We start from the raw sequence: 17,745 nt of genomic DNA, 5'->3' as shown, positions 1-17,745 counted from the left end.
CCTTTATTGCCCCGATCTTTTGATGACGCCAATATAGGATTTGCCGCATGCTGTTCATTTTAGTACATACCTTGCATTTCTGGAGGTTCAGCATATTTATGCTGGGTTTTTGAATGTGTTTTGTTGTCTGTTCTCATGTCACAGACTCTACATTTGCATTTTCTAACCGATAGTATTTTGTGTTAATTAAGTTTGCCTATGCATAGGCTGTGTTAAAGATTATTGGGTTTGCGTATTTTTCTTAATTACTTTTTATTGTTTTGGTATGTTACTAAGCCTGCCAATGTTTTTGGTAAGTATGCAACTAGTTTTGTGTTATTTAGACGGCTGCTAGAATTTGTTCTTTGTGCCATTTGGTATATGACTTAGTTGATCTTTTTGTATATGTGTTGCCAGTTCAGTGTTAGGGTGGCGTATGTCAGTGTATTTATCCCATTGCTGTGCCTAGTATCTGTATGTAGTTATCATTGTTGAATTACCAGAGTACGGCAAGGGCATATACATATACAGATATCTCTAAGAATTCCACAATAAGTAAATGGCGAGTTGTGCGACTGTTCATACCAGCAAGACCTGTAAAAATATTGTCCAGTTACCGAGTCATTTGTGTATCGGCGAACATATATTGTGATCTTGTAAAGCTGAGTTTCTTCTGTAAAGAAGTGGCAATTATTAATTATGAATCATATACGCTCAAAATCGTCCTTATGCTACTTTTCTGAAGATTCTGGGCTAAAATAGATTAATGGACAGTCATTCCCTTGCCAATCTCAATCATGTTCTACAAAGTAAAAAAAAAACAAAAAAAACAATTCTCCTCAACGAAACAAAACAAAACACCGTAGATATGAAAAACTTAAAGCATAAAATCTTTTATAAAAATAACAGATGTGTAATAATTTAATCCGAAACGGTTATTATGCTATGAAATAAAGCTATAAAACTACGCCTCATGAATAAATGATTGAAGATATAAAGAAGTTGGTGCACACAGATTAAACCAAAATTATCTACATAAAACCACTCGAAACATGATTGATATTTTGAAAAAGAAAACAACCAAACCAATAATTTGTAGATCCAAATAACTCACAGCATAAAAACCTTTTTACTTAAATGATCAGATTCCGTATTAAAAATAAATCGAAAAAGTTTATATGCCATAAAAAGCAAGCTAATCCAAATCGAGGATGTTGCCTTTTCAGATGGTTTCTTCTATTCTTTACAGCACATTTAAATGCAAATGTACGTAGATTGTGTTTCCTTACGTTTCCGTTATTTCATGGAAGACGCTTGAAGAAGATATAATCTCTAATTTCTTCTTGTATAACGTTAAGCGCAAGAAATAAACTAGTTAATATCACTAAAAATGGTGTTCGTTTCTTCTTCCAATTATAAAACAGAATTCTTCTGAACAAAATTTCTTGACAAGGATTTCTCATCTGTTAGAACACGTTGCCGAAGGTTTGCTTCCCTAGTGTATAAACTTGACCGCTTTCAAATCAAATGTCAATAAGTAATTGTCATAAGTCTATCTTATTCATTTACAATGTCTGGTCAATCAATTTGTAAATTCATCTTATATTATTATATTTATCACTATTTAATTGTTAATCTATCCATCTTATTGGCCTAAACATAGACTGACGTATAGTTTTGATAACTGCAAATTGGTTATGAAAACGACAGAGGAAATAATATTTCAAACTTATGCGTAACAGACTAAAATAAATACATATTTCTTTTTCAATCGCTCAGGACAGGACGTGAAGGCACGTAATGTAGCAACTAACAGACATAAAACATGATTATCGCAAAGCCAGGAGACCAAACCTATAGGTAGGAAAAAGCAGTCACTATGAAGAGACTTCCACAAAAAAGAATCTACTAGAATATGAAACTGTATTACAATGAAGTATGTAAAGAGCGAATTTTGGAGGCCACTAGATCAACAAGTAAACGAGTTTGACCAAATTATACAGGGACAGTTCAGAAAATTCTGTAGAACTAATGTCATAAATTTAAATATGATGCGTAACAGACTGACGAAAATTGACAATACTTGAGCTGACGTTACAATAAATAGTACTACTTAATAAAACAAAGAGGAAAGGATAGTATCTCTTCAGATACGTTACTTCTTTTTCTGTAAGCTGTCAGTGTAGAAGAACTGATTGTACTCTGAAGAAGTATTTATGCTTTTTTAATACAGAGTTCCTCTTTTGAGGGAGATGGTTCTGTCCTATTTTATGAACGAAAGTCATTTCTTACTCTGCCTTCGTGCGGAGGCACTTAAACAGAGACAGGTGAGTCTAGTCAGTAACTATTTGAGGAAACCAGATTATTTATGTTACGATACTTCTCTTCGCAGTTAAATAATACAATGAATTAATTGTTTAGAAAAAAGTGAACGATTTCGACATAAAATGAGAGAACGACAAAAAACATGGGTGACCGGTAGAACGACCGTATATATATATATATATATATATATAGCAATGAATTGGAACATCTTTACTAAGCGATTAGGCCCTGTCGTTGGGGCATTAGAATACGCCAACTGCCCCCCTGCAGAGGGTAAAAGTCCCTAAATGGGGGTCCTTGATATGACCTTAAACTATATCCGATAGTGAAGCCCAAGCTTGCGGGCTCTGGGGAGTGTGGAGCCACTCTTTAATTGTCATTGCTCCCAGGACCACTCTGACCCGGAGTGGTAGTACCTGTTAGGGTCCCAACTATTGGTTAAATAGAAACTGACTTGCAAAAAAACAAATATATTCCATTAAATGATTTTCTTCAAAATCACCGGCATTAAATAACCTGAAAAGGGTTGATATGCCGTAAAACAAAAACAACCAACCAACAAAGCGATTATTTACTGAACGATTGTTATTCTTAATATCGTAAATCCTGAGAGATACTCGAATTGGTGACAAAGACGAAAGAAGATATTATAGTTTACAACGAACAATATGTTTTTAATTTCTGTTATTGCATATATACAAAGTAAAGTTCTTTCTTATATCTTCAACTATTTCTTATCCAAACGTTTTTTTTCTATTTATTGATTACTGTCATTATCTTTGCATGTATTTTAACCATGTTGTCATACAACAGTTTCACATTTCACATATTTCCCCTAGTATTGTTCTCTGCGTATATATTTCGAACTGCATCTGTTGGCCAGTAGAAAGCAGATAAGCTAGTACTGCATCGTATAATTCTTCTCTCGCCATTCGCAGATGGTTGGATCAGATTTGCAGTGTCATCTCTTAATAGCAATATTTTATCGCCCTGTTCCTGTTCTCGGACGATTGCGTGTTTTTTATTGGTTCGGAAACGGAATGAAGAGCTTTAGAAAAGCATATTTTTATATCAGTGGAAGGGAGGGTATTCTCTATTCTTATAGTCACCAACTGTAATCAGGTCTCTTTCTGAGACGTTGGTAAAGGTTAAAAATGTCTGAAGTATCGAACAGAAGAGTGAATTTTAGAGTGAATCTGCTACTGATTAATTAAATTTACATATTTAACCGATTACTAGGTTGACACTGTTTTGTAAATTAAATTCAGGAGGTTTAATAAAATATAACTCATTAATCAATCATGTATTCTGCTATGTTTTACAACATTTTCCTAATGATATACAAGACTTCTATTAGAAGAAATCCATAATTATTTTGAAGAGTATAAAATTAAAATAGAGATGCAGTAAATGTAAAAAGTATTTCTATGAAAATCTCCCACGACTAGGCGTGAAGCTATTTAATGTAAGGAGCATACAAGAAAAAAAGTGATTATAAAAAAATATAATAATAATAACTGATTATATGTGGGAGGAAAACGTTGAGCAGAAAGAGAGTTCCAAAACACCATGAAAATCTTTGAAAGAAACTATTGGATCTAATGACGTAACAGAAGAGAAAATTATGACAAACACATGCCATTATAGTATTTACCGAATAGACTGATATTAGCAATATGCCGTCTGTAAGTTAAAAAGAGGTAACTGAGAATAACAAAAAAGGCTGGGCGAATGAGATTACATACATTCTTCTCTGCCTGATCATAAACCTTCAAATGTAATAGAGAATGTAATAAAATATGAGAAAAGTACCCCATGCAGCATCTGATAACATATGCGTAAAAAATAAGATTAGCCCAGAAGGCAGGAAACGTTTTAGAGCGATAAAAAGAGGCAACTTCACAAGGCGCAGATAAAGGAATGCATCCAACATATAAACCTTAAACAAGATTAGATAAGAAAAAAAAACACCAGAAATTTCACTATCAATGTTTTCTCAAGATCAAAGTCAACCATAAGAATTGCAAAAAAAAAGTGAAGCATGCATGGTCCCCTGTCCATGTACACAGTGTACGAGGCATAGAACAATGGCTAAGCACCCCCTCCTCCATTTAGCCCCCAAAGTATCCAGTGGACGTAAAATCCTGGTGAAAATGAACAAACAGTGCAGTTGTAGGTCTTAAAATATGTAAATTTAAGTTCTGCACCATGCAAAAACAGAAATGACTAAGTCTATAATTTGCCCCCGCCATTAAGCCCCAAAGTCCCCAAGGTCTTAACATATTTAAATTTGAGTTATACACCATGAAAAACTGCTTAATAGACATACACAGAAAATTTTGGATAAGTATGGTAAAATAGTCCAAAAAATGGAGTGTTTTTATTATCCCTAAAAGAGCCCCTGGAACACACCCAATAGTTATCGCGAAGTATAGACAAACAAAATTATATAGAAATCAGTTCAGTTTTCAGAAAATTTTATGAAAATCCAAGACATCATTTTCTTTTTAATAAGCAAAAAAGTGTCAATTTTAGCCTTTTTAACTCGAAAGGAACATCTAGGGGACAACCAGAGTTTTCCCGGATAATCCCATCTGTTACATTTTACTTTCATCAAGTTTAATGTTTGTGCAAAAAAGAATAAAATAATTCCAAGGCGTAGTTCTTGAGAAAAATGCGGACAGACTGAGAGACAAACGGATAAGGGTCAATTGTTGGGGGACCCCCCCCAAAAAAAAACACCAGGAAGTTTCAGACTCAATTTTTTCTCAAGATCAAAGTCAACCATGAGATTTGCAAGAAAAAATGGCAGGCATATCATTGAAAGGCACGGGCTGCGACTTGACAATAGTTTACGAAACAAGCCATTCCATACCCCAATCAACAACAGAACGCAGATCAAAATGCAGATTATCTGCATATTTAACTGGTCTAAGGAAGATTACCAAAAAGCGATACCAAAATCGAAGACGACATCACGAGCATAGATTCTAATTAAAGTACGAGTAAATTGAAAAACAAGATGTATTACAAAATTATTTCAAAGATAAAATTCTTGGAACAAAGTATATAAAAATTTGAAAACATAAAAGATTAAAGAATAATTGAAATACCGCAGAAAATTAGTTACGAACACAAAATTTAAAGCAAAATTAGCTATGCATTCATTCTTTTTACTGTAATCTTCATCTTAATAGTTGTTGCTTCAATACTTTTCAAAAAGAATAAATGTCAAGATGACAATAAAGTTCTTGAAGTTTTAACTTTTAAATATAGAAGATACCTAGGTTCAAATATTTATCGATGGGAATAAGCGCTACCAGGATCTAACATGTTCTTGCCAACGCAAAACAAGTGTATTTATTCCATTAACTTAAAAAAAAATCTTGCGTTCTGGTGGCGATAAAGTCGTTGAAAACTTTATTTATATTGCTTAGATTTGTTAAGCATTTCTCACGTCAGGTGTTTTCGAGATGCTTGAAAAAGTGTTACTGGAAAAGTAAGAGGTCTGGAGACTGTGGCAGATAAGGCAGAATTTCGGAACCCAATTTGTTCGACTTTTGCAGCGTCAATTGGCAAACCAACTCCCACTCACAAAACGGGACTCTACTCCGAAAGCCGTTCTAAAGATAGGGAGGTTGGGGGTGTCCATTCCGAAAGTCGTTTTCACGTGAAGAGGTTGGGAGTGTCTATTCCGAAAGCTGTTCTTAACATGAGTTTGCGAGTAGTAAATTCCAATCTCCTATGAATTATTATGATTGCAGAAATCGCCCTCTGGACCAAAATATCGTCGGATTGTAACAACAGATGCCGCATACACATTTATTATGTCTAGACTATTAGCCACTATCTTATGTAACTTTAGAACGACATTTTAGACACATTAAGTCGTTATAAAAAATCCCACATTTCATCCTAGGAGCTACACCATCACAATCGCAACCATGTTTAGAGGAAATACTTCCTATTTTCCCTCTAATCATCATGTCCTCCTATGGTCTTTAGATTACACCGGAAGGAAATATACACATTACACATATATTGTGCTTGCACACTTCGTAACTGAATCACGAGCTCATAGATATAAAATCGTCTTTCCCTTCTTCGAACAAAAAATATAGTCTCCCAACTTATTCCACATATTCTAATTAGCTGAGATCTATATTACGGATTAACGTTATTAGTATTCTAAAGGAAGGATAATGTACCATACAAATATCGCGTCACAATTATATCTACTTTTTCCTTCTAAGTAAATTGTTGCGTTCATTTTCTTGCATTTTACGGCGTCAACGATATTTATACCCGTTTTATTTCCTCTCTCTCTCTCTCTCTCACTCGCTTTCTATCACTTGGCACTCCCTTCCCAACTCTTCATTTCTTTCGTACTCTATCTCTCTCCCACTCGTTTTGTTCGTTTTTAAGTCCCTCCCCACAAAACAATAAAAAAAAGTTTTACGGCTTACACACTGTCTGCAACAGTTTTTATTTGCTCTATCTTTGTTTCACTCGCTGGCTTTTACATCTGCTTCTGCAGAAATTGAAAAACAGTCTACTCTCTCTCTCTCTCTCTTTCGCTTTTGACAGTTTATGGCCCAAAAAACACAAATATTTTGCGGCGTCAACGTTATCTACAACAGTTTTTATTCCCCCCTCTCACTTTCATGCTTGCTTTTTACATTTCTTTCTATGCAGAAAAACATATATTTAATAGTGTCAACTTTATTTACAACAGTTTTAATTTCCTTCTTCTCTTGCTCGCTTTTTAAATTTCATTCTATGCCGAAAACAAGCCCAAATATTTTTCAGCCTCAACGTTATCTACAACAGTTAATATTTCTATCTCTCACTCTCACTTTCTCTCTTTTTTCTTTTTTTATGTTGAATACGAACTAATATGTAACGGCGTCTACAAAAGTTTTTATTTCACCCTTTGTCGCTCTCGCTCGCTTTTTACGTTTCTTTTTATGTCGAAAAAAAAAAACATATTCCACCGCGTCAACACAACTTACAACTGTTTATTTCCTCTTTCTCGCCATCTCTTTCGTTATACATTCTTCCAAACTCTTTCTCTTCTCTGCTTGTCTGTCCGTCTGTCTGTCTCCCTCTCTCTGTTTTTTTTTCTCGCTCGCTCGTTCAATTGCTTTTTGAATTTCTTTTTCTGCCGAAATACACAAAACATTCTACTGCGTACATTATCTACACTAGTTTATATATATATATATATATATATATATATATATATATATATATATATATGTATATATATATATGAGAGCAAGTAAATGTAAATGTAAAGATGAGAGCAAGCGCGACAGAAAGAGACATATATATATATATATATATATATATGTGTGTGTGTGTGTCTTTTTCTGTCGCGCTTGCTCTCATCTTTACATTTTTTTTGTCAATATAAAAATCAATATTTGACGGCGTCAGCATTATCTACAATAATGTTTATCTCCTCTCTCTCTTTCTCTCTCTCATATTTGCTCTTGCTCGCTTTATACATTTCTTGTTATGCCAATAAAAGCCAAAAATGTTACAGTGTCAGCCCTATCTACAACAGTTTTTATTTTTGATGTCTCTCGCTCTCTCCCTCGCTTTTCTTACACTCTGATTATTTTTCTCTTGCGTGTTTCTGTGTCCGTGTGTTCGTCTTACCATGCGGCTCGCTAGGATAAATTGCTATCACGAAAGCAAAAGAAAAACATGATATACTTACTTTCATTTCGCCTTTATTACGTGTTCACACGTTGTCGGGAGACAGGAGATGAGTATACCAGTCCGAAAATAAATAAATACATAAACGATTTTCTCTATTAATTAACTCGTGGTCGGGTACGAGAGTACATGATACAACATACTGGATAGTTCCTCATACGATAAACTAGCCAGTTCGATCCAAAGTTCCTTAGTAAGTATCTATGCATCAAATGGAGAGATTCGATTACCGCCTACGAAGTCAGAGACGGCACTAACCAACGAGTATTACCATTAATAATCTGCAAGCATCATAAAGGCTGACTCGGACAAAATGTAAGTTTGGCTGCGTGAAAAATTGCAAAACAAGTGTTCCAATAGACCTATGTTGGAAAAAGAAGATGAAGAAAAAACAGGAATTGGAAACAGACAATTGGGAGGGATTTATTGCAACGAAAATAAACTGAAAGTTCGGCGGTTTTCTGGCTTCACACGGAAAACTATAGTAGACTTTGATATCCTCATGCATCGGAGGACGAGAGAGTTTCTTAGTCTAGGTCTAAGCCCAATATGAACTAAACATAACAACGTACGTTGTTCCCATTATAAACATGGTCTTTTCGTGGAGTAGAAAATACCATCTATTAATAAAAATGAAATAGCTACACGTAAAATGCACTAGTATACTCGATAAAAAAACACCATTTTTTAAAATTTATTCCTGTTGTTTATATAAGGATGCGTTTTTACTCGAAATGCATGGATTAGTTTCGGTGGATTCCCTCCTCCTTTGTTAGCATATCTCCCTATCTAGAATGCGGAAGGCCGAACATGATTAATTGCGTTTTTAAGGAGAAAAAAGTTGGGGTCGTTAATCATTGATTATTCCGTCGATAAAATGAATGGTTAAACAGACAATTTAATAAAAATAATCGATATAAAGCATAATGAATGACTTTCTGAAAAAAAGTGGACAAAAAAACCTGGAACATAGCATTCTAAATGATCCATGCCATAAAAAGAAATCGTGTGTGCAATTTAATTTTAATATTAAAAATGACCCTCAAACATTTTACTTGATTATATGGCACTTTATATTTATATATATATGCGTGTATGTATTTCATATATATATATATATATATATATATATAGAGAGAGAGAGAAAGAGAGAGAGAGAGAGAGAGAGAGAGAACGAGAGAGTCAAAAAGAGAGGAAGAGCGAGGAAGGGAGTGATAAAGAGAGATGTAAAAAAATCGATAATAGATGCTTTCAAATTCGCCCAAATGCTTTCAGTTTTTATCTTATATTTTCAGAATTATTCCCCTCGCGTCTTTTTCCCTAAGCTTATCTCATCGCTTCGTCCTCCTATTATTTAGCAGCAATTTATGTCGCTCTCACGCACAGGCGTAATCCTATCATCACCCTCCTGTTCATGCAGCTCTATACATCTTGTTTTCACTTTCTGCTTATATGCTTCAATTCACATAAAACTTTCACTCACATTTCCCCACATCCCAATGTTCTTGCCATCTTCTATGAGATTACCTCCTCTGATTGACTGTATTAAAAACTTCGTATTTTACTCAATAAAGCTTATTTAATCATAGTTATTTTTAAAGTGATATGCGTATTTTAAATTTTTTTTCTATGTACTCGTTATACTCATCACTTATTCAATTTCATAGCAATCTATTTTATTTTAAATTTGATCTTATGTTTTAAAATCCGTCATATATACAGATGTTGGACAAAATAATAAAGCCCTTCATACATTTGGCATGAATTAATAGGTGTTTCAAACCTATAAAAAGTGAAAGTAACCAAAATGGTGGTTTCAGGTTTGCAGGACGATGAGTATTTCTGACGTGGTCATAGGAATGTTAAGTGGGACCATAAAAATATGCTGGTGCAATATATATCCCAACACTGATCATATCTAGAGAATTCAGTTGCACTATATAATATGTTTGGAGTAATAAAGGATAAGGTTGTTTTGTAGAATTCAACTTGATTAATCAACAAAGGTATAGAAAAATCTTCGTCATATTCGTACTAGTCTCGAAACGAAGATAACATATTCAAACAATTGCGTAATTGATTAAGTAGAATTGTTTTAATTTGAGTTTCTAATGCCTCTCTGTAAATGTGTTTGTCAGGACAACCTGGCATAAAAATGCATTCCCCGACAAGTAAACCCTGACAAAATATTAAAAATCACATAGAATTACCGGGCAAAATAAGATATGTCTATGTCATAGCATATCTATCTATCTATCTATCTATCTATCTATATATCTATCTCTCTGTCTTTCTCTCTCTTTCTCTCTCTCTCTCTCTCTCTCTCTCTCTCTCTCTATATATATATATATATATATATATATATATATACATGTCTTATATACACACAATCATCTGACATCATCCACAACGTCAAAGTGAACAAAGAAACAAAATTATAACAATAATAATAATTATTATTATAAAGCAATGTCTCTTTTGTACACTTTTGTAGGGGGAACCACCCTCCAAATAGACTAATCCATCGTCTCTATAAACTTAACTCATGGCGATCCCAGAGGGTGATCTAATCCCCCCAAATCAATAAAAATAGATCATTACAACTTTTGTATCAATAAAAATAACAGTGAATGCCCGTGCGGTCGCAAATAAAAGAAAAATTAGCCAAGGAGGCAGTACCCCTAAAAAATAAAGATCTACCAAAAATTAATTCTAAAACAATTAAATGAAAATTTTCGCCATTTTATGTTTCTAATGTAATCCACCACCCCAAATGAATTTGTCATATTTTGGGGTTCGTTTAGGTGAAAGTACAGAATGGTCTCATAGAAATTCATAAAATTTATTGTTATTTTGTTTCACATGTAATTCTCGCCCCCACCCAAAAAAAAACAAATTGTATTTGTCATGTTTTGCCACCCTCCTCGATCGCAAAACTTGAAAAAATGCTTGATGTTACATGTCCCGTTGAACGCTTTGTGGCCAAAAAGGGGGTGCTCATATTACGTTAAATTTATATAGAAAAGTGAACCCCCACCACTCTAAAATGTTAATTTTTTTCTTTTTTAAAATTTCTTCTGTCATATTATTTATAAAGGTTGTTTAAACGTATTAGGTCAAAAAAGTACATCTTCATTTTTTAGGGGTTAAACGACGCTGTATTACGTCGTAAAAATTTCCCTTTGTTTAATTAGAAAGTTAAGGTTGTAATCGGTGGTATTAACTTGAAAAAAGAAAAAAATAAACTGTAGGCTTTAGATGGGACAGTAGATCTTTTATTTTTTAGGTTTTAAACGACGTTGGGTCACATTGTGAAAATTTACCGATTTCTGTATAGCCGTTTAAAGAATGATTTAGATCACCCTCTGGGATCGCCATGAGTTAAGTTTATATAGACGATGGATTAGTCTATTTGGAGGGTGGTTCCCCCACAAAAGTGTATAAAAGTGTACAAAAGAGACATTGCTTTATAATAATAATTATTATTATTGTTATAATTTTGTTTCTTTGTTCACTTTGACGTTGTGGATGATGTCAGATAATTGTGTGTATATAAGACATGGTTATATATATATATATATATATATATAGAGAGAGAGAGAGAGAGAGAGAGAGAAAGAGTGAGACAGAGAGAGAGAGAGAGAGAGATAAATATGCTATGACATAGAGATATCTTATTTTGCCTTCAACGGGCGGTGCAGTTGCTCGGAATTTCTCATGTAAAGATAGACCTTAGTAACCGACACTAATAAATTCTGTTTACGGAAGCAAGGAAGTGATGATGGCAATGCAGTGTGTGTGTGTGTGTGTGTTTGTGTGTGTGTGTGTGTGTGTGTGTGTGTGCGTGCATATGTGTGAGTGTGTGTGTGCGCGCACGCGCGTTTTTATATGTATATTTAGCAGGGAATGATTTATAAAACCCCTCTGAAAAGAGAATGTAATGATACAAAAATTAAAGATAAATAATTAAATTATTATTATTATTATTATTATTATTATTATTATTATTATTATTATTATTATTATTATTATTAATAATAATAATAATAATAATGATAATAATAATGATAATAATAATAATAATAACAATATAATAATAAAAATAACAATAATAATAAAGTTAAACACACTTATATAAATGATAATGATGAAAATAGAGAACAGACAATAAAAAACCTGGTTGGTAGTAAAACTGGATCGATTGTATGGTATATAAATACTGAATATTAGATTAGGAGAAAGGTTCAAATTGCGTAGCCTGGTAAAGGAAATGGAAAAGTTACGATATCCAGGGAGATCCGAACATAAACTACTCCATATAGGGTGTTCCATTTTATCGGGGCATATACACGGCGGGTCAAGCATTACATAATGTATTGTATTGTGATAAGGTAAGGAGGTTAGGTAGCGATATGATTTAGAAGAGCATTAGATGGTGAATCTAGATTAAGAGGTGTATGAGGTATTTAGGCGCCTTTGTGTTTATTAGGGAGTGTATATGCCAAGTTATGCTATTGTTAGGACATTTCCAAGGAGGAATTTTCTTTCGTGAGGACATTGTCTGAAGATATCATTTTTACTGATCATACAGGCTGAAGAATCCTATAGTTTTCGGTGGTGCAGCATCAGGGGCAGGTATTGGTGGTTGGATCATAAGATTTTTTGACATCAATGATTTTCCATTCTATTTTAAACTAGCGAGGGGTACCCGGCGTTGCCCGGGTGTTTGAGGGGGGTGGTAAAAAAGTAAGTATGAGGATCGAACCCGAACCCTTGAGGCAAAGTTGTAAATTAAAGTGTGAAAAAAAAGTGCGATGTTAACAATTGCCACACCGCGAGATGCTAACGGAAACACGTTTGACTTTATTTAATTAGTTGGATTTAGCAGGTGCCCATTTTAATGAGTTAATGAGGTCAACTGCGCGATAGTATTCATTTACTGCTGAACGCTTTTTTCCCACCCCCAAGATGTTATAGAAAAACGACTAACCCACATGCGGCGAGCGACAAATATTCAATATTTATCTTCCCGAAATGGAGTAAATTAAATAGACAGGCGAGCTTCGTTGTTAACTGTGAGATATTACCATTTATATGTGATATAAAAAGTTTTAAAAAGTTGTGAACCGACAGACCGCTTCTCTGAAAGAAGCCTTTTGTAGACACAATGAAAAAGCGAACACGCATACATACATACACACCTACATTTTCGCTTTTATATTTATAGATGTTATGTTTGATTCTTTGGGCGACCAAATTGTGGTGGCTAGTGATGTGTCATATCTCTTTTCAAGGTATTTGTGTGCATATAGTGTCTGCTTGAAGGTCACCAAAGTCATCCCGATGTATTTTTTTTCTTTATTGGGATTATTTCCAGGAATGACTTTGGCCTGGTAAAACAATAGATTTAATTGGGCAGCCTTCTTCCCGAGGGCAAGTATCTCCTCTCCTGCACGAGAACAGGGGTTTGGGGAGTTTATTTCATTTGGCGTTTAAAGGTCAGGATAGAGCCGACCGAGGAACAGCAGGAGTAGCTAGTTTTACTTGTGTCTCTGCTAAAGATCTTATGTAGTTTGTTGGTAGGTGGAAAATGATTATCTATTAGAAAGAGGAATCGTCTACCTACATTGTACTTGTCATTGCGAAATAAGAGAGTGTGAACCAAATAATGTTCCTAGATCTGTTGGATCTGCTTTGTCTGTTGGGTGGATTGGATATATATGAGATACGTTCTCCGCATCCGCTTTCTCGGAGGGCACTGTTGTAATATAGGACAGCTTGCTAGAAAATCTCTCGGCTAGATTAAAGGTTGGAGATTCTTTTGCTGATGCTGGGGACAAGGATCTGGAAAACATAAGGCGAGTCGCACAATTGGGTGTTGATATACCTAAGCTGTTTAATGAGCTTGTGGTAGAATCTGGTACAGTTGCTGAACAAGTTCAATGCTACATCTAAAAAATCCACACTAGTGAGGTTTGTGTCAATAGTGATATTAAAACCGAGTTCTTTAAGGAATTCTGTCATCTGTTTTCTGAAGCTGTCTAGGTCCTGACCATTGTGATTGCGTGAAGAGCATCAAACTTCGAAATACCATGGTATAAAAAATACTCCTCTAATTGATGCATCATCCTTATTGATTAAACGAATAAATCTGTATACAGCAGTATATATTTTTGTATTAGCATTTTCTTTTTTATTGGTACTCTCTTACGCTTCTCTCTCTGTCTCTGTATGTCTATCTGTCTCTCTTTCTCTATCTATCTATCTATCTATCTTTCCTTATATATATATATATATATATATATATATATATATATATATATATATATATACACCAGATGCCTCCGTTTCGAAAGACAAAGGCACCCCATGTAAGGACAGTTGCGCGTGTAAATATGTGGCAACGGTTGCGCAATTACCAACTAAACCTCTCCTGAATCAGCACTGCTTGAGTCCAATGGCAAGGAGAAGTCCAGGACGACTGGAAACAATGTCCGGATAAGCGGAAAGCACATACAGCACCTGGAAGTCCCAAATAGTCACCTATCTGGTACTGGCCAGATTCATCGCTGCTTAATTTCGGTGATCTGACGTTAACCGTTGTGTTAAACGTGATTATCAGTCATATGTATGTATGTATGTCAGGTCATGTCATATGCTACTGGTACCATGTAACCCAGTACTACCTGCCTCATGGTCGGGTCACCGGCGACTAAACTGGTTCCCCCACCAGAGTTGTTTAGTGAGGAGGGCGGCTAGTCTCCCTGAAAGATTAAAAACAAGACCTTCCAAAGGGCGAATGAACTCTTTTTCTGGTTCAACGGCCAACTAGCACCGTGTATATTTGTGTGTGTGTATATGTGTATTGGGGTGGAGAGGGCTCCCGTAAGCCGTGGTGAAGGCAACCTTTCTAGGAGAAGCAAATATCTGATTTAAAAAAACATAAAGCGGAAGACCAGTACCCGCATTAAACTGGTCTGCAGTTTAATTTGTTGCTGGCTAGCTTGCTCTTGCTTGTTGCTGGATCTCAACATTTTGAACCGAGAGAGAGAGACTTAGCTGTCGTACAAAGCTAAGACTCTGTAACATCATATTTGTATAGATACTCCCTCAGGCATTTGGGCTCATGGATTTTAAATGTCTGAGGGAGTGGCACTCGTCTGACAAGACGTTGCAATCATCATGTATGTATCTCTCTTTCTCTAAATATATATATATAATAGGATTAATCTCTTTTATCATAGTTGTATCGTTATATGAATATATGTGTGTGTATTTTATCATGTGTTGCTATTTTCATAAAATTTGATATCATTGTGTGAGCGTGCTCGCTGTATGGAAACAAAGAAGGATAATATTTTTGAAATAATTTTTGCAGATATATATTCTTTGCGTTTTTTTGTAGGTTGATTGATAAGGTTAAGGTTTCAATACGATAGCGTATATGCTGTTTTGTATGTCACGCTTACATCTTTTTTCTTCCGAGTGACTGTCGTTTAATTGGAATGATCTTCCATAAATAATTTTATCAAGAATTCTTCATAAGTTTTTGTTTCGGTTTCGAGTATAGATGACTAGCCTGGGTGCGCGTCGTTGCCCGAGTGTTTGTAGATGTGATAAAAAGTCGTAATTGGCATGCAAGCTTGAAACTGTACCGCGAAGAAGGAAAAGAACGTGAAAAAAGTGATGCTTTGACGTTGCATCAATCGCAAAACCGGAAGTGGCCAAAGTTTAAATTAAGGTTAGTCAAACGAAAACAATGGATGACTTTCGAAAATATCGGCGAAAAAGCGACCCCTCCCTGTAGAAAAGTGTCCAGTTAAGAATGAAGGAATTAATGTTTTAAGTAAATCTTTCGATATTGTTCGCCCAAAGGGTCGAGCTTAAAAACGATACCAATCTCGTGAAAATTTCACGCCTCTGTCGAACGTTTTAGGCATACATACATACATTTAAACAAACAGGGAAGATTTATATTATAGATGGCAATCGGTCATCTATTCTTTTTAAATGATTTCATCAATAATTCTTTCTAAGTTTTGTTGTCGGTTTCGATTCAAGCTGATGCACCCAAGTCATACGAATATAATTTATTTTTTGCTATTTGTACTATTTATTTTTGAAATACCTACTTTATAGTATATAGGAATCGATATAAAAATGATTATGTACGAAATATGTACATTAAAATAGCATACTGAAGTGTATTTTACAACCAGGCTACGCCGGGTCTCCTTACCAGCTTAGATAAGTAGTTCTGTAGTTTTAACGAAAGAGCTACAAAAATATCAGGGCGTCTATATTTATGTTGAACACCCACAGAATGCCAACCTCAATATATTACATGGTGAAGAGTCCACTGTGGAATTTCCATAGCCCTCGCTAGTGTATATAATTTAGTTGCGAGTCAAATCTAGTCCTAAGCCATATTTCAATTTACATTTCGATTATAAAAATATATATCGCTGTATATTTTCGTTATACTCAATTCATCGTTGTGAGAAAAATGCGTTCTTTTAATAGTTCCTCTGGCTTATGCTTAAACTTAAAATAATATTAATCCATACAACTGGTTTTAATAGCGTATTCTTTTTTGTGTCGCTTAAGTTTTAAGCATAATGTTCTATGGTCTGATACGCAGAAGTCTCGTACTGTATTTTTTTCTGAGTCACCACAACTATGTTTGAAATTTCATTATCTTTAGCCTGTAAAGCTTAAGCTTCAAATCATAGTTTTGAGGCATGTTGCACATCGGTTTAAAATAACTTTTATATTTCCTCCGTTCTACTACACCACATTTCCCTCTGTATGTCACGTGTATCTTTGAAATAACAATATATTTAATTATTCACACATGTGTTGAAGATAGCATATCCATCGACACAACCTATACACATTATTGGACGTATCTTAAAACTCAGTTCTTCCCTCTCGTCAAAACAACAAATGGCCTTGCATTTCTCTGGCTAAACACCTTCATTTCATTTTTGATTTCGCATTTTTATCTTCCTATCGAACCTCGAACCTTATCCAATATATCAAGACTGCCTAATTAATAATTCAAGTGTAATCTATTCGTTTCTTTTTATTTTCATTTCTTAAGACTGTCACTATCTTTTCTTTTGAAAGTTTTGCTTTTCCTTTTTCTTTCCTATTTTATATGTTTTTTATTAACCGTTTATCTTCTCCGCATCCTTTCGACCATCTTTGTTTTATTTCAATGTTTGCTTTATTTATTTAGTTTAGCTTTTATATTCTTCCGCTATCTCTGTCCAATTTTATTCATTGTTGTCATTGTTTATTTTACTATTTCTGCGTTAATAACCAAATATCAACTTTCTTATTTTTATGGTTGCAAACTACTGCACAAAATATGAGGATATTAAAACCCACAGAGACAGTAAAAGAATCTGGACCCGCCATCAAAAAACGGTTGCAATTGTATATTATTGCAAATACATATTTGTTGAAAACTCATACTATGTTCACATTTATCATCGATTTAATTTAATTATTTTCTTAACTATTTTTATTACTGTAGATTACTTTCTGAAACGTATATTTTCTTATAGTTAACTAATGTTCGTTCAATCGCTTTTTCTCCTTTCTGTTCGTTTACTGTTATTTTTTCTGTGTTTTCTGTTTTCATTGCAATGAGATCTGGCTTAACTGTGAAAGTTTTATACTTTCTGTTGTCCCGAAATCTTCTCACACTGT

Source organism: Euprymna scolopes, chromosome 28, assembly GCF_053919585.1.
Source record: "Euprymna scolopes isolate OS-2025 chromosome 28, ASM5391958v1, whole genome shotgun sequence".
In the NCBI taxonomy this organism is placed as follows: Eukaryota; Metazoa; Mollusca; class Cephalopoda; order Sepiida; family Sepiolidae; genus Euprymna; species Euprymna scolopes.
Note: the sequence above shows the minus strand (reverse complement) of the source record.